The 17,927-nt window shown below is 40.0% G+C and overlaps 1 long non-coding RNA gene across 1 annotated transcript in view; it reads left to right on the top strand.

Moving 5' to 3' along the window:
• Positions 1 to 17,927, top strand: part of LOC117815720 — a 28,059-nt gene extending 10,132 nt beyond the window's left edge. The window contains exons 2-4 of the long non-coding RNA XR_004631841.1: positions 14,151 to 14,504; positions 16,677 to 16,855; positions 17,340 to 17,927. This is a non-coding gene — a long non-coding RNA (uncharacterized LOC117815720). The remainder of the gene's footprint in view (positions 1 to 14,150; positions 14,505 to 16,676; positions 16,856 to 17,339) is intronic.

Here is a 17,927-nt window from a genome sequence, read left to right as displayed (position 1 = left end):
AAAAAACACATGTTGATGCAAGTTATAAACAGCCTCTAAATAAACAACCACAGTCTGGTAGTGAGCATGTGAGCTCTCTCATTCTCTGAGTCCAAAGGTTTACATTTAAACTCTTTTCATCTACTTTGTTGTGTCTCTCTTCTGTGTTTTGTTTGGGTGTATGTGAGATAAAGTCAGAATTAGATTGTCCTGCCAAAAACAGAGGCAGACCCCCTACAGACCAGTTTATCTGGGGATTTAGGAATAAATGTTTGAGTCCTTTCCACTATTACAGACAAGTAGACAATGATGAATATAATCAAATGTTTGGAGTGAAGTGGACATGAAATTCTCAGAGCTGCCTTAAATTAGTCATAGTCTTTACTTTTCTTTACTTGATAAAGTCAAGCATGTTTATCAGGAGTTTTTAGTTTTGGCTCATGCAAAAGTGAAGTTCAACAATGTGAACCTTTTGAAGAATCTCCCTTCAGCACAAAACAAGAAGCAGCGGAGACAGTAAGCATGGAGAAGACTGGAGGTTTCTATTACCATGTCCAAACAGCATGTAATGAGATAATTGACTGTAATTACATGGTTTTTGCATGGTGGCTGTAAGCGTTGGTGAACCACAACATGGTCTTGTAGTTTAGAGGGAGGAAATGTGTCACTATAAGCCTGCTTACTTGTAGTGCTAACCCAGTTTACTCCCTCTTTCAGTACAAATAACAAAGCCACTGATCACAACTGTCTGTTACTTTTTTTTCATCAAGAGCATGATTGGAAATAATGTTAACAGGAATGTTGTTGTAGTCTCGTCAGTTGAGACCAGGTAGGATCTTTGTAAAGCTTGTAGTGTGTGTAGCTGATGCTGTGTAAGACCAGGGCCGAAAAAAAAATGTTCTCATGCAGAATTTTCCCTTCTTGTTTTTTTCTTTTATATACTATATTTAAAAAATTCTAGTGCCAAATTGAATAACTTAAGTACAAACGATAGCATATGAGTGCATCAAATATACATCAGTTTAAAGTACAAAGTGAATAAGAAAATGTAAAATGTAAGGGCTGAATGAAAACAGAAGTGTAACAGCAGTTTTATAAGCAGGGTACATTTCCAGACAAGAGCACACTGTCTCACCGTGGTGGTTTATGTGGCTTCCTTGAGCACACCATGCAGGAACAAGTGCCCAGCTTCTTCAATTTATGGTGCCAACTAACAACCAGCTTTCCACTTTGACCAGTTTCTTCCATGTTCAGCTGCATCTGATTCTAATTCCTCTGTCAACTATTATGATATCTTTGACAGGTTTTATAAATCCGTTCCATTTTGTGCCGGGCATAACATGCTAACACAATATCCCCAACAGACCTCACACTACTCTGATTGGCTAGTAACATTGGTTAAGTTGAGAGCTGCATTACTCACCTGCCATTGGTAGGTGAACTCTGTTAACTTAAACATGATAGACCACATCCAGTTTCTCATGTTTCTTGAGCTAGCAAAGAGAGGATAGAACCAAAAATCATTTTCAGGGCCAAGCAGGTTTTTCAAAGATATCCATATCCGATCTCATCTTATTGCTGTTGTGTGACCAACAATGCAAAGGAAAATCACTTGCAAAAGGAAGCATAACACAGTGGTAACATGAGGGAAGACAACCCTCTCCTTGTTAAATTCTGTAAGCTCAGGTCAGCCAAAAAGCGGACTAAATCTAGTTTAATCTAGATGTTTATAGTGGACAGCGGCCAGAGGGCGTCAAATTTCCCCTTGTTCAATGGACAACCCACTCAGCTGGCTAATGTATTTGTACCTTTACTTGTTTTACTTAAGCTATGAAGGTAAGCCTTCTTACTACTTTAAATTTTGTATTCACTCGTATTTCTGTTACTTAGTGAGTTAAGCAAAGTCAGAGCTGTAAAGGAATACAATACATCCTGAGCAACCAATCATAGATTTAAATTTAGACATCTCTACTCTTTCACTATGATTAAGCAGCTATTATGAGACTAGACTTCAAACTGGGCTCCTGGCAACAACTGTTTTTGAGTGCAATATGTTTTCATCAATGCACTTCTGATTCTTTATGTAAATAAGTTTATGATCATCATAAGACAATGATGTGTTCAATATTTCCTGTTAAAGCTAGGGTTTGTTGTCACGGAAAACCAGCATGAATGTGAATGTAGTATTTCCTCAGGACTCCGTCTTACCCCTCCCCCCTCCCCTCGGAGCTCCTCCAAAACGACGCCCCCGCTCACATGCACGAGCGCCGCTGATTTGCGACCATATGATGGTGACTCATTCAAAACCGGTCCTCACCAAAACATTATCATAGTGAAAGTTGAAAACACAAACAAACATGGCTATTGTTAGTACGCACAACTGTCATGCTAGCATTAGTTGTACCGGTGACACGATATCAGGAGAAAAGTTATAACACATAATATAATACTGTAACAGCTCTACTCTTTGTTAAATGTGTTCAGTGTAGATGTTCTTAATTCCTACAGTGTTGACAGCTAGTGAAGGCATCAGGAGAGGTGTAGAGTGTGCGAGCGGAAGAGAGGAGAGACAAGAGGAGAAGTTCTTCATTCATTCAAACATTGATTGTTGCTTTGTTGGTTGGCGTGGTCACGGCCGACAGTGACCGGTTATTAAAGCTCAACGTGTTCATGAATCGGCTCGTCATCCCTACAGCGTCCGGACGGACGCTACAATATAAATTTCTGTAGGACTTACTAGATGTCATTAATTATTTTGCTTGTCAGAGCCCCCTCTGATCTGGGCTACAGTCCTGAGCAAAGCACCTCATCAGGTCAGAGGGGACAGGCCTGAGGTCGAGCGAGAGGGGCAGTAAATAGAGGCAGGGGAAGCAGAGGCAGGGGACGGGGAGTGCACGCCCGGGAAATGTACGCACAGGAGGCAGCAGAACGTCAGGACGGGATTTGATTGGTTTAAAATTTTGGACCCCAAAAATGGTGATTGGTTGGTGTTTTCCCAGGTTTACTCCGGCTGTAGATAACAGCTTTTTTCCGCTCCTTTTTAGGAACAAATTATGTTTTGATTGCCATCGGGACATAAAGATCATTTTAACCAGTATAACAAAAAGTGTATCTAAATCTGACTACCAACCCCAGCTTTAAGATAAAACCAGTATCAATGGAAGTCATGCTCTGCAACCTACAAACTAGAAGTTCTACACAGGATTTTTAACTGGCCGTAATGCGAGAAGAGAGCAGCAGCCTCTAGTACCGCCATGTACTAGAAATCAGCTCTCTTTCTTGTCATTAGCCCTTTTTATGAGGCAGGTCTGTGCCAGTGCCATCATGCAGCTCTGCCATCATTTGTACTTTCATATTGATCCAGCATTATATTGGTATCCCAATGTGTCATCTCACATTGTGTTACAGTGTTGGGAAAGCACAAGAGGTGCCTCCCCCACCAACCCACGGTGAACCCATTTCATCTCTGTATCACCTCTTTTATACCTCCAAAGCTGGCATGGTACAGTAACCACTTTATCCCACTTTTGTGCATCTGAGATGTTCATTTTAAAGGTGAGATTATACTGTTAAGTAAGTGCCTTTAACAGGCAGTAAAAGGCTACTATTGGAGTGTTATTGGTGAGCTATAAAAATAGATATTGAACTTAAATCAATCCATCCCATCATGACTACCATGACTGTAAAATTTTTCTTAGCATCTTCAGAAGCAAGAACATCTGCTGCTGTTTCTGAGCTTCACCCAAGACCCTTCCGATTACTGCAATGTTCAGGTTGCAGTTTACAGTTTTATCTCAGTGTTTTCATTATTAGTAGTAATATAATTAAAACTGACTTTCCAGTCACTGCTGTTGTAAGTGTGACCATATGTCATGATTGTTAACAACAGCATCTCTGGCACAGTATTGTGTTGGTAGAGAATGTATTTTGCAGATCTGAAACTGACTTTTAACTCCTCCTTTTTAAATGTGTCCTCATTAAAATGCCAATGAGAGTGTTCTAGACTAAACACATGCACATATGCCTAAGTACCTCAGAAGTATCCTGTTGAAACTGACAAACAACAATTCATCAGATCACTCTCTCAAGTCCTGGCGTATCTTCCTGATGTGAGTCGAAACCAGGGCAGGTCAAAGCAGAACAAAGGAGGAAGAGTAATGCCCATCTTCTTAATAAAACAAAACACATGCTAGTGGCATTAATCAAACACAATCTGAAGTAATACAGAGGACAGATGGGATGTGTTTGGAAAGTTTGAGAGTGCAAACATGGTGACACAGAGAACAAAGAGTGGAACATACACTGCCTGTCCCAAAGAAGTTGCCACCTTGATTTAACAAAGCAAATAGGTAAGAGCATTCCACTGGATAATCACTGCAGTGATGAATATGTTTCAGATGACAACAACTTGTTTAAACATAGCTGATGCACTGTCTTAAACCACCATGACGTAAGACATTTCCTGTGGTTGTGGAGAGGCTGTTAATCTGTTTCAGTAGGTTAAAATTAGGTTACAGTAAAGAACAGTTAAAGCTCATTTGGGGAGTTTTTAGCTGGTTATGAAACAGATTGAAATGAATAATGCTGTCTCTTTATGACCACAGGAGCAAATAAGACCTTAAGCACAGAGATAAACTGTTTTAATATCTTTACTACATTACCCACAGCAAAGATTGTCAATGAATCATACAGTTGAATGAAAGGAAGGTCAGATTGTTTTTATTGAAAAACACACAACCAGGTACTGCTTTGTCAAACTCAAAGCAAACCAAAAGTTCCTCACAAGCTTAAATTAGAGACTTGTTCTTTGTGGTTCAGTTTATTCCACAAACTTAGTGTCATGAAATACAGGAATTCAGGAGCCAAAACAGCAGAGTAGTCACTTTCTGCAGTGTCTCTGCGTCAGTGTTTTCTCTCTCATTAGAAAAGCCTCTCAGCCTTGTGAGTTACTGTGATGTACTACAACATAACTTGCTTGATTGCAACCTCCATTTGTATATACATGTAGAGATCTTTATTGTTTCTGATGAAGGGGGAAGCTGCTTCTTTCCTTTGAAGAATTAGTTTGGTCAGAAAAAGAGTGGTCAGAAACACAGCTGGAAAATGACACCTGAATGTTAAACTTTAAAAACATGTTAGTCAGTGTTGAAAAAGGTTATTTTGACCATTCTACATGGCTGAATACATGCACTCTGCTGCTTCATGTGACCAGTGTCTTTTAAGTCAGAGAGAATCTGTTTGGACAGATAGTGCACAAGTACTGTCTGGTTGCCATGTGATATTCATGCATTTTTGTAATGTTTATCTTGTTCGTGTTCTTTAGTTTAATAGTGCATTTTCTATGTGCTTCTTTCTGAGTGTTTTTTATCTTTACTTATCTATGACAGCATCTGAATGCTTCAGTGTTTGCTAAATTATATATGATTTGATTCACATATAATTGTGTCATCCATGTTAAAGTGTCAGTCAGGGTTTTTCAGCCACGTCATACAATAGGTGGAAAGACATTAGAGGGCTTGAATGCAGGGGTTGCAAGTTGGATGACTGCGGTGCGATCCATACTGAGAAACAGAGGGAGATAAAGCGTACGAGCACGCGAGAGAGAGAGAGAGAGAGAGAGAGAGAGAGAGAGAGAGAGACTGGCCATCCCTGAGTGTGCGCAGGCATACACATTGGCTTCGTCTAATTTAGAAATGTCTACTTGGCTTGGTCCCAATGTATTTATGTGTTTATCTTCAGAGATCAGGAAGTCACTATGCCTTGCGCTCCTGCGACACTTTGCGGATGTGTGTTCCCCATGTTCTGACAGAGTTTGGTAAGAGAGCGTTCAGTTTTGCTGCTCCTACTGCTTGGAATAAACTCCAGAAGGACTTGAATCTGTCGGATCTCATCTCTCTGGACACCTTTAAGTCTATCTTAAATGAAAGACAGACCCCAGAACAGTGCCTGTGTTTTTAAATGCTGTTTTGTAATCACAAACTGCACTTTACTTGAAAATAAGTTGCACTTTTAAATTATTATTGTTTGCTTCTACATACTGTCTGCATATATGTTCCATGTTGTTGAGTTGTGCCATTTATTCTGACGTGTGCTGCTGACCTCTTGGCCAGGTCGCCCTTGAAAATGAGGTCTTGATCTCAATAATAATACATTTTATTTAAAGGCACCTTTCTCGGCACTCAAGGACACCGCACAGATAGAAATATATATATACACGAATTCACATTAAAGGAAACAAAATCAGAGTCAGAAATGAAAACAATATAAACTAACAAGGGGTAAGAAAAAAATAGAAACAATAACAAAATGACAGAGCAATTGGAGTCAGACGGAGTAAGCGGTTTTGAACAGATATGTTTAGAGTTGTGATTTGAAATGGGGGAAAGAATCTGTGTTTCTGAGTTGAGGTGGCAATGAGTTCCAGAGACGGGGAGCAGAGCGGCTGAATGCTCGGCTCCCCATAGTGGTGAGACGGGCGGAGGGGACAGACAGGTGTATGGAGGAAGAGGATCTGAGGGAGCGGGAGGGAGTGGGAACATGGAGGAGGTCGGACAGATATGGGGGGGCGAGGTTGTGGATGGTCTTGAATGTCAACAGGACTTTGAACTGAATGCGGAACTGAACAGGGAGGCAGTGGAGCTGTTGGAGGACAGGTGATGTGGTGGATGGAGGGGGTTCGGGCAATGATACGGGCAGCTGAATTCTGAACCAGTTGGAGTTTATGGAGGGATTTGTGAGGGAGGCCGAAGAGGAGAGAGTTGCAGTAGTCCAGACGGGAAGTGACAAGGCTGTGGACAAGGATGGCGGCAGTGTGGGGGGTGAGGGAGGGGCGGAGACGACTGATGTTACGAAGATGGAAGTAGGCAGTCCGGGTGATGTTATTGATGTGTGATTGAAAGGATAATGTGTCAAGGATGACACCCAGACTCTTAACCTGGGGGGAGGGTGAGACGGAGGAGCTATCAATGGTGAGTGAGAAACTATTGGATTTGGATATGGGACTTATCTGGTTAAATAAAGATTGGATTTGGATATGGGACTTATCTGGTTAAATAAAGGTTAAGAGAGAGAGAGAGAGAGAGAGAGAGAGAGAGAGAGAGAGAGAGAGAGAGATAGCCTTGTGGCACTGATGGCTGTGTGTATGTATTGATCTGTCATTTAATGACTTGAATTTTGTTTCTATTTGTTCTTGCCCCCTAACGCGAGTTTCGATTTAACACATTTTTTTTCTTCTTCTGCCCATCACTTTGTACAAAATCCGCTAAATAATATTCATCACTATTTACTATGACTGTATGTTCTTTGATGCCGCTGTTGTGTTGTTGTAAGAAAATGGAAGAATACGATTGCTTCTATTTGTCAACTATGAACTGCATACAATGATAATGCGCAATAAAAAAAAGTTTAAAAAAAAAATAAAAAAGAGAGAGAGAGAGAGAGAGAGAGAGAGAGAGAGAGAGAGGGAGAGAGAGAGAGAGAGAGAGAGAGAGAGAGAGAGAGAGAGAGAGAGAGAGAGAGAGAGAGAGAGAGACACACACAGAGAGAAACACACACGAGAGCGCCACTCCAGACGACTGAGAGAGGGAGGCTTGCTAGGCGTGTGTGTCGTCGTCTTAGTCTTTGGTTTGTGGTAGCGCGGCTTCACTCAGCCGATCCTCACATCAGAAAGAACTCTAAGTCTGTGCGCGCGTGTTACTGATGTCCTGCAACATGATCATATGGGCTGCAACTTTAATTTGTGAGTACATTCTCAACAAAATTTATGATTGTGATGCAGAGGATTCTTGTCGATGTGTCTCCTTGTGTGTTTGAGCCGGTTTTGTGAGATTACATGGAAAAGCACCTCCTGTTTGAGACCGTGAAGATGATTCCAGTGAGATGGCAGGCAGATCACTTGTTCCCAGCGGAGTTTGTTTTTTATTCTTCAGAAATGAATTATGAAGAAAAATACAGATTATCAGCTAGAAAATGATACCTGAGTGGAAAACTTAATGTGGACCTGAATTGAAAAAGTTTATGAGCTCTGAGTTTGATAGTCTGAGAAGTGTTTGTCTTTCCCTACAGGTGAAGAAAATATATATGACGTGTTTTAGAATTGGAGATTACCTGCAGACTGCTATGGGGCGCCGTTTGTAAAGTTGTGCCCACCGAAAATAACAGCATCATTTCTCCACATTTAGCTCCAAAACGTCATAAAAATGTAGAGTGAATTTTTAAAAGTCACTTTTTTTTATCACATTTAGAGGATTTTTTGTGATCTTCACATTTAATTTTGTTGTGAAAAATGTATTAAGTTAAAATAATTGTTAAATGAAAATGCTATCTAAATGCAATCTAAATCTAAAAAATATATGCGGTTCCCTTATGCCAACTTCATGGCTGGCGTGCGCATGTTTCTATAGCTGTTGATCTTTGCGCACAGATGCATACATCTGGATATTTTTGTGCGTACGACATTTCCTGGATTTGATCATACTCCATGTTTCAGTAAATCCATGCAACCTTTGTACATGAGGCCCCTGGTGTGCTGGGAGATGGCTGCACACAGAGAAAAAACACCACAGGTCAGGCACAAGGGAAAAAATGAGGACATGGACAAATGACTTGACATTAGTTATAGTCACCAATGGCGAAGGAATAATACGGCACTGAAGTGGCAGGAGGACCAGGTATGTAGTGGCACATATTGGGATTGCTCACAGTGTCCTCACACAGCAGCACTGAGCCACACCTACACCATGCACAAATGAAGGGGGGGCAAAGGCAGATAGGAGAGGTGAAACACAACAAAGAGAAAACACTGACTCAGCCGTGACAGGAATGTAATGGCCGTGACAGATTGATAATTCATATAAGTTTGAATGATAAAGACACCTGGAGCAGGTCTGATTCATGCTGCTTCTATAATGGGTAAATCACTAAGCAATAAGGAGACCCAGCCCGACAAGTTCATATTGCTTGTCTTTGTGTTTCCAGGACATTTATTCAGACTTAAAGAAAGACTAAAAACCCAGAAAAATAGAGCTGCAATGGAAAAACTCAACTTTTACATATCACTTTATCTAAATCACTCATTTCTTGTCTGGCATTGCATGCCCAACATTTTTTCAACCAAAAATTGATTTACAGTTTATTTCAATGTGAAAAAGAGGAAGAACAGAGGATGTACTTAGAGTTGTTAATATACAAATGCATATTTTATTATTAATCTAATCTTAATAGATTATACTATAGAAAATATTATATTATATATAACATTAAACCTTAATATTCATTGGTGGTTATTAAAAAAGTTAATTTACTTGATTAATATAGCCTACTAAAGAACAATTTTGGAGCATTTACCTGATTATTATTTTTACTGATTTTGCATTGTGGCATACAGCACAAGCGTCACTGTTATTTTCCACCCAAAGCACTTGCCACTTTTTCACCTAGGGCCCACGTTGTGTACATAGCAAGTGAACTTGCACCCATGTTAGTGCTTATGGGTCAGTGGTTTTAAAATGTGGTTAGGACCAAATATGGTGCATGGCTGAGTAAACAGAAAGCATCTATACGTTAGACCAAGGGTTCTCAAAGTCTGGTTCATGACCCCTGGGGGGTTGTGAGACACTGATGATGGGGGCGCAAAATGTCTTCCCGTTTTCTTTTTTTTTTTTTTTGTGCAATCTGAAATAAAGTATTTAACCCATTATTCTAAAAATAAACACAAACATAGTTGTTAAATTTGAAATAAAGTCTTGTGCTTAGGGTTAGTTATTAACAACAGCACAAGTAGTAACAGGCTTATTCATAACAGCACAGGAAACAGCCATATGGCTTATTTCTGCAGTCAAGCTAAATGAAGTGTGAAACAACATTTAATCACTTCTTTAGCACTTATATTTTGGGGGTCGCTGGCTGAAAAGTTTTGAAACCCCTACTTTATGCCAACAAAAACCTGGTCTAGTTCCAACTTGTCCTTGGTGCTGTACTTTCCTTATATTTAGGGGGACTGGAGCATTACTAAGATCTGCATAATAATGAATGCATTCATGCATTATCATGGCCTTTGTGAGGTATTTATGAAAAAGCAAGACTTTGTGTGATATGGACAATGTTAAGAAGTCTTTATTTACAAAGAAAACTGTCAGCCTTGCAAGAAAAATCCATTATGTATACTCCATATGATCAGTCCATATTTTACACAAAGCCTAACCCTGTCAAAGGTTACACTATGTTTAGCTTTGACCTCCAAACCCATTCTAGTCAAATCTTTACTAAATAGAGACAGTGAGACAGTATAGCATTATATGGATGAAATACTAATGACTCTAAAACATAAAGTTAAGGATTGCATGCGTTTTTTTTTTTTTTTTTTTATTCAGTGGAAACGCCAAAAAATCTCACATGTCTTGTGAGATGGATAGAGGAGAACCAACAGGAAACATGAATCACTTCCTCTCAGCCACATCTCTGTTACAGACGTGTAGTTTTGTTATCTCAGGACAAGCTAGGGAGTCAATAATTAGATTCAGGGAGTGTCAGGATACATAACAGTTTTTGTATTTACTTTTGTGGTCACCTGGTTGGCCTGATTCAGCATTCAAACTAAACGTTGATTTCTATTTTTATACGTCTGTTTTACAAAGTGTGATTTGTACATCTATGGAGGAATACAGATTTCCTATCTGAGCTGCAGTTTTGAGTACAAACAGAAATATCATCTGGTGGCATAAAACAGATTCAATTAATGCCAATCTGTCACATGACAAGAGGACAAGGTTTCCATGAGAGTCTGTAAATGTCCTAATAAGGTGTGAGAGTATGAGTCAGAGTGGAGTCTCAGACAGCAGGACTAGCAGAAGGTAGAGAGGGTGTGTGAGAGGGTGGACTTGTTTTCCTCTAAGCTGTTGCTATTTTCAGCTATTCACTGCACAACATCTGACTTTATTTTTTATAAGATGTTATTAATTCCCTAAAGACCTGGATGGCAACACATTTTTACAGCTTAATTCTGACAAAATAGAGGTACTCGTCATTGGGCAGGATAAGAGTAGACCCATCATTTCAAAGAACATTGGTTCCCTCTCTTTCTGTCCACCCCAGCCTGCGTTATCTTGGAGTCACAGTTCACCAATCTTCATCTTTTGACAGCCACATTAAACAGCTCACCTTGCCATGTTATTTTCATTTAAGAAATATCAATACATTAATACATTTTGTTTCAACCCCGGACCCTGAGATGTTAAATCACGCTTTTATTTCATTACACTTTGGCTACTGTAATTCTCTTTGAACCCCTACCACCTCATCCATTCAGGACAAACATGTACAGTTAGACAGCACATATACACCTCAGCACTCGTGGTGACAGAGCTATTTCCCCTAGACTCTGGAATGCTCTGCCAATATTTATTTTATTTTATTTAACCTTTATTTAACCAGGTGAGTTAATTGAGAACCAATTCTCATTTGCAATAACGACCTGGGCGAGAAGGCAACACAGGTGGCATGACAATAAATAAAAACAAAACAAAAACAGAGAGGACATACAGACAGACCTAGAGACAGAACAGTACAATAAAAACATAAAACAGCAGTGAAAAACTTAATAAAAGCAATTTAAAAGCAAGTGCAGTGATGTAGAGCTATGGGGCGTATTAGGTTTTTAAATGTGGCCAGTGGAATGAGAGAGTTCAGCTTAAGGGATTGTTGCAGGTGATTCCAGTCATTTGCAGCGGAAAATTGGAAGGAGGTGCGACCAAAGGAGGTCCAGGCTTTGGGTGGGATGAGTTCGATAAAGCTACTTGAGCGCAGGCTACGGTTTGAGGGGGCGACTGTGGCTCAGTGGGTAGAGTCGGTCGTCTATCAATCAGAAGGTTGGCAGTTTGATCCCAGCCCCGGCAGTCACATGCTGAAGTGTCCTTGAGCAAGACACTGAACCCCGAATTGCTCCCTCTGTTCAGAGGTGTGTGAATGTGAATGAATGACATTAGCTAACACTGATGGTCCCTCACTACATAGCAGCCTCTTCCATCAGTGAGTGAATGGGTATGAATGGGTGAATGTGAGGAGTAGTGTAAAAGCGCTTTGAGTGGTCAGAAAGACTAGAAAAGCGCTATATAAGTACAAGTCCATTTACCATTTACCAAAGGACCCCTCCACCCTTACAGACTGAAGACGATGGGAGCAGTAATTCTCAAACCAGGCAAGACAGCTCTCAGAAAGTCCTATATCTCTAAGCCTGTCTAGCAGTATGCCGTGGTCCACAGAATCAAATGCCTTGGCCAAATCAACAAATGCAGCTACACAATACTCTTTGCTATCAATGGCACCTATGATGTCATTGGTGACTTTAAGCGAAGCCATGATGCAGCTGTGTCTGGATCTGAAGCCAGACTGAGCCTGGTTAAGGATGTTGTGAGTCTCCAGATGGTGCATTAGCTGTTTGTTGACCTGCTTCTCCATTATTTTGGATAGACAGGGCAAGATGGAGATAGGTCTACAACAGTTCAAGTCAGAATTATAACCCCCTTTGAAAAGTGGAGTGACAGCAGCAGACTTCCAGTCCTTCGGGAACATACCATTCTGAAGAGAGAGATAAAAAATGCAGGAGATAGGCCCTGAGATGACATGGGCTGTTGTTTTTAAAAATAGGGGTCCAATGCATCCAACCCAGCAGATTTATGAGTGTCTAGGAGTAGCAGTTCCTCAAGTACCTCAGACTCCTGTATCGGCTGAAAGGTGAAGAGGGGGGAACCTTATAGCAGATGTGTGGGTGACTGGTGCTGAGTTGATGGAAGAGCAGGTAGGGGTGAGGGAATTTTCCACAAAGGCATGGCCGGCGTTGACAAAGTGTTTGTTGAAGTGGTCCACTATTTTGGATTTGTCTGTTACAACAACCCCATTCGAGTTAATTACAGTCGGCAAGTGGGAAGGCATATTTCTGTTCTCCATAGTTTTTATTGTTTTCCAGAAATTACGGGGGTCAGGACCATGAACAGTCAGTTTCTGTTTGAAATAGCTAGTTTTCGCTTGTCTAATGGACTGAGTGCACTTGTTACGTGAAGCTCTGTATGACTGCCAATCAGATGTTGTATGAGAGGTCTTTGCTTTACGCCAAAGTGAATGCTTCTGGCGAATAAGCTCAGACAGCTCAGAGCTAAACCGGGGGCTGAGTCGATTTTTTTACTCTGATCTTTGAACAGCACAGAACATGGTTTTGAAGTGTGCCCAAGCATCTTCGACATCAGGAATAAGCCCAATTCTGCACCAGTCCACCTGTGTCAGGTCGTGTAGGAAAGCTTGTTCATTGAATTTTTTCAGAGAGCGATTTGTGACTATCAATGGAGGGTTTCTAGGGCTGTTACCACTGCGGACACAGGCAATGCTACAGTGATCGCTAAGGCTTTGCCAGAACACTCCAGATGTGTACCTCTCTGGTACCTCTGCGCTCTGCACATGCTTTTAAGTCTTATTAAAAACACACATATTCAAACAGGCATGTAGATGATTTTCATACAACAGCACTTTTTATGCTGTCTATCTGTATATCCTCTCTATCTTTATTTCTTTTTTGCTTGTCTTGTCTTTGTAAAGCACGTTGTGACTTTTGTCTGTGAAAAGCGCTATATAAATAAACGTGTCTTGCTAGTTTAGAGGGCTTGTATACAGCCTCATATGTTGGCTAAAATGCCAACATATGGCATGGACACTTTTTTGCATGCCTTTGGCCACTTCTTGAACTGATCTACCTGGATCTAAATGTCTTTTCAGCTGAAAAAAAGGCACACTGGGAATGCACAGGAGTTAACATGATTTTCACCAGACAGCAGTTGGTTGTTCTGCTAAAGATAGAGTAATGAGGGTTAACGCAACAAAATTACCCCTTGTACTCTCTTGTTTTTGAAGTGCCATATTTATTTATTTATTCATGTATTCTGTGGGTTGTTCTACACCTCTGTGGAGTGAACCGGTTTATTATGACATGACATAAACAATAGCAAGAATCTCTGACATGACTTAAGACTGTCACAACCACCTGCTGTTCCCAAATAGGTAAACTGAGATATCAATGATTAAGACTCTTAGTGATCTATGCCCAAAAAGATATAATCATTTTCTTTTTCAATGAACAATGAATGTTGAAGTACTTTTCTAATCAACAGTCTTTCTCTTTATCTTAGTTTTGTTCACGCTGCCAGGTGGATGGGGCAAAATCCAACAACGGAAAGGGAAATGTGGACAAAAAATCGAGCTGCGGGCTGACTCCTTTCATAACCTGGAAGGGGTCTCTCACATAGTGTGGTCTGTCACATTGAAAGGTCAGACTGAGGTTCTGACCCTCATCGACATCGACATCGACAGTGGGACAAAAGACCATGACTTCCCTAAAAGTTTCAAGGAAAAAGCCTACCTGAACACAACATCAGGCGCTCTTACTATCGGCCCTCTCAGCAAAGATCATAGTGGCGTGTACCTGCTGGATAAAACTGACGCAAACAACATAATGCACAGTTACAGCTTCAATGTTACCATTGGTGAGTTTTTTTCAAAATATCAAATAATATAATGGTGTGATTTCTTCCTCAAATTCACATATTACTTTATCAAGTTATTCATATACTATCAAATTAATCAAGTTATTCAAGTTTAGTCCCCTTAAACAGCCACTGGTGGAGGGTGCTAGCATTGGTGTGAGTGATTGGCGTCAACAGAAAACATTGTTAAAAGACAAATGTGTTCCTATGAGAAATATTTTGCATCTGAATCTTTACTGGCCTCCACCATTATGGTGCTTGTGGTGATTTAAAATCATGCCATAGCTGTTGGGATGGAGCAGCTCCTCAGTCTGCTGAGCTAATGTGAGCTGCAGCTGGGTCACCGGTGTTGCAGTGCTTGGCTCTCTGACCGCTACATTTAGAGAGGCGTGTTTGGTGTAGGTGCCCTGTGAGATTCGAGTTACTCATCTAGCATTGGAAAGCGTAATCTTTCCTGTATATTAACTACAACCCCCCACTTTCCATCAAAAAGTGAAAAAATAATACTGTTTTTTCACAGACAAAAAGTTAACACCTGAATGATCATCAGCCAGCATGTGTTTACTGCACTAGGTATTTTTTCTCCCAGGATGCTACTGAGCAAATGTAGATGAGACATTGCCACTGAATCAAATGATTTAACTGATGTACTTTTCTGCTATTTGATGTTAAGTAACGAGTCCTTTTAAATTTCTGTAATTTTAACTGCGTTACAAAATTAGAAAAATACAGTATATATATACTACTAGTTTGCTCCAAGTAGTGTAATGCAGTTACACACTCAGTGATCAAGCTTTGTGAGGTCTGTCTGAAGGATGAACCAGGAATAGACCTTTTAATGATTGATTTTTGACAGCCTTGTCCAAATTTCACATTCAAATTTCAAGCTCTTTTCATCTAAGTAAAACCCTAAAGTTTAGTATGTGATTACCATGGACTATATTGTTGTATTTACAGTTGTGCTCATAAGTTTACATACCCTGGCAGAATTCATGATTTCTTGGGTAGTTTCTGTTGTCATTATGATATAAAAAGAGTAAACACCGTTGTTTCACAATAAATGGCTTCACCCAAACACTAACCATGAGTGAAAATAAAGTTTTCTCGTATCATTCATATTCTCTGAAAAATGGCCAAAAAAAATCACAAATTCTGCCAGGGTATGTAAACTTATGAGCACAACTGTAACTGTACAATCTTTGTTGTGAGTCTCAATCCCTGGGTTGAAGATTTCTTTAAGCATACTGTAAAGGTATTTGCTTATGGTTTATTCAGAGCTACACAGACAGACATTTTAAAAGGCATAGATACATTTTATCTACGATAGTGATCTGGATAGAGACATAACTGTGTGTAACCACCACAGACTGTATTAAACATGAACATAGTCTGAGACTAGTCTCCCTGATAGAACTATGCTTCATGAAAAGGCATTACGATGCCTAACAATGGTGGCTGCCATATTGGAAATGCTTTCTCAACTTAACTTCGGACAACTTATAAACAGTCAAAGAAATGGTACTGAGGCACCTAAGCCCCCTGGAAAACTGCTACAAGGCACCCACCAGTCTGTCAGCTTAACCACGCTCCTAATTATGCAAATATTTGCATAACTCTTAGTCTCAATACTTTCCAAATGGCTGAGTTACAAAGAAATTCACCCCCTGCACAGTGTGCAAACAGACACGAGCTGTTCAAATCAAAACTATTTCTCACACTGGGCAATAAACATGTATAAATTTGCCGTAAAAATGTGCACATCAACAATTGACCCAATGGGGATTCCTTGGTTTTGGAGCCAGCCTCAAGTCGACACTCTGGGAACTTCAGCGCTTCAGTATTGGCTTAATTATTCAGACTGAATCCTCTCATCTTAGATCAGTCATCTCACTATGGCTTCAACCAGTATTATAACAGTCTTTAGTAATCACACTACACGTAAAAATAGCATCTATTTGGTCTGACCTTAAAACGTCAACATATGAGGTGAATACAACAGGATGCTGACAGTTGGACCCAGCTCCTCACCAGGAAATAGTAAAGAGGTGACATTTTTTACACAAAAATTTTGTACGGACCAGACATAAGGCTATTTTGTGGCTTGTAAATGTTATAAATGTTCCTATTATTTACTACTTCTCACACTTGACATCTCCTTTTGTCTTCTAAAAGAGCTTGGTACCGACCCACTGACTGCCGACCCACTGACTGCAGGACCAGGAAAAGAAAATACCGAACACCAAAGGAACCACATTGCTGCTGTTGTATCAGTTAGCCTCTTTGCTGCTGTTTTAATTCTGCTTGGAGTTTGTGCACTGAGGGTCAATGCAAAGACACCGGCTGGGAGAAAGGTCTGTATCAAATGCTTTGAATTGACATTAAACACTAGAATTAACAGGTAATCCCCAGGGTCTAGCTGTTTAAAGGTTTAATCGGGATTAGAGTGATTTGGATTTGAAAATAAATTTATTTTAATCCAGAATCAGCTAATCCAGCTCAGTTTTTAGGTTTGGATCAAAATTTCCCACTCCAAATCAGAACTTTTGCTCAAAAATTTAAGATTGTATCCTGATAAAACAAAAAATTACCTGATTAAATGTGATTTTGTAAACCTTTCTTTTTATTTGAGCAACCTGTTTTCAAGATATAAAGCAGTCCAATAGGTTTAATCCAATCAGATTACTTTTGAACAACCAGGCCCTTTATGCAGCGTTAGCAGGATTATCTATCTTTGCTTTTCTATCATGTACTTGATAACCTTTGTCTGATTTTTACAACATGTAATCCAGAATTCTCTTAGTGAAGTGATATTTCTTGTTTTCCTTTTCTTCACAGTAAACATTCAGGGTGTGTTGATCTGATGTCCTCTGCAACACTCCACCTTCAAACAGACCAAGACAAGAGATGATCAAGGATGAATTTCACAGACAAGATAAACCTACTGACAAACTGTCGGAGAGGAAACTGCACTACCACCGTGCTCTTATATTTGTTGTCTTTAAGGAAACCAACATGCCATATCCTTTAAAAAGTCCCCTCACTTCAAAAAGTGCTTTACATCATAAAAACCCACAATAATAAACAAAGAATGGGGGCAGACATATAGAGCTAAAGACAATTTAAGAGGAACTGCTGAGTAAAAGTAAAAGAGAAACTACTAAAAACAATTAAAGCTGGGGTTGGTAGTCAGATTTAGATACACTTTTTGTTATACTGGTTAAAATGATCTTCATGTCCCGATGGCAATCAATGTGTGTTCCTAAAAAAGAGCAAAAAAAAGCCGCTATCTTCAGCCGGAGTAAATCTGGGAAAGCACCAATCAATCTCCGTTTTTGGGTCCCAAAATTTTAAACCAATCAAATCCCGTCCTGCCGTTCTGCCCACCTCCTGTGCGTACATTTCCCCAGCGTGCACTCCGAGTCC

The sequence above is a fragment of the Notolabrus celidotus genome, chromosome 7, assembly GCF_009762535.1.
Source record: "Notolabrus celidotus isolate fNotCel1 chromosome 7, fNotCel1.pri, whole genome shotgun sequence".
NCBI classification, from domain to species: Eukaryota; Metazoa; Chordata; class Actinopteri; order Labriformes; family Labridae; genus Notolabrus; species Notolabrus celidotus.
Note: the sequence above shows the minus strand (reverse complement) of the source record. Positions and strands in the feature narration are given on the sequence as shown.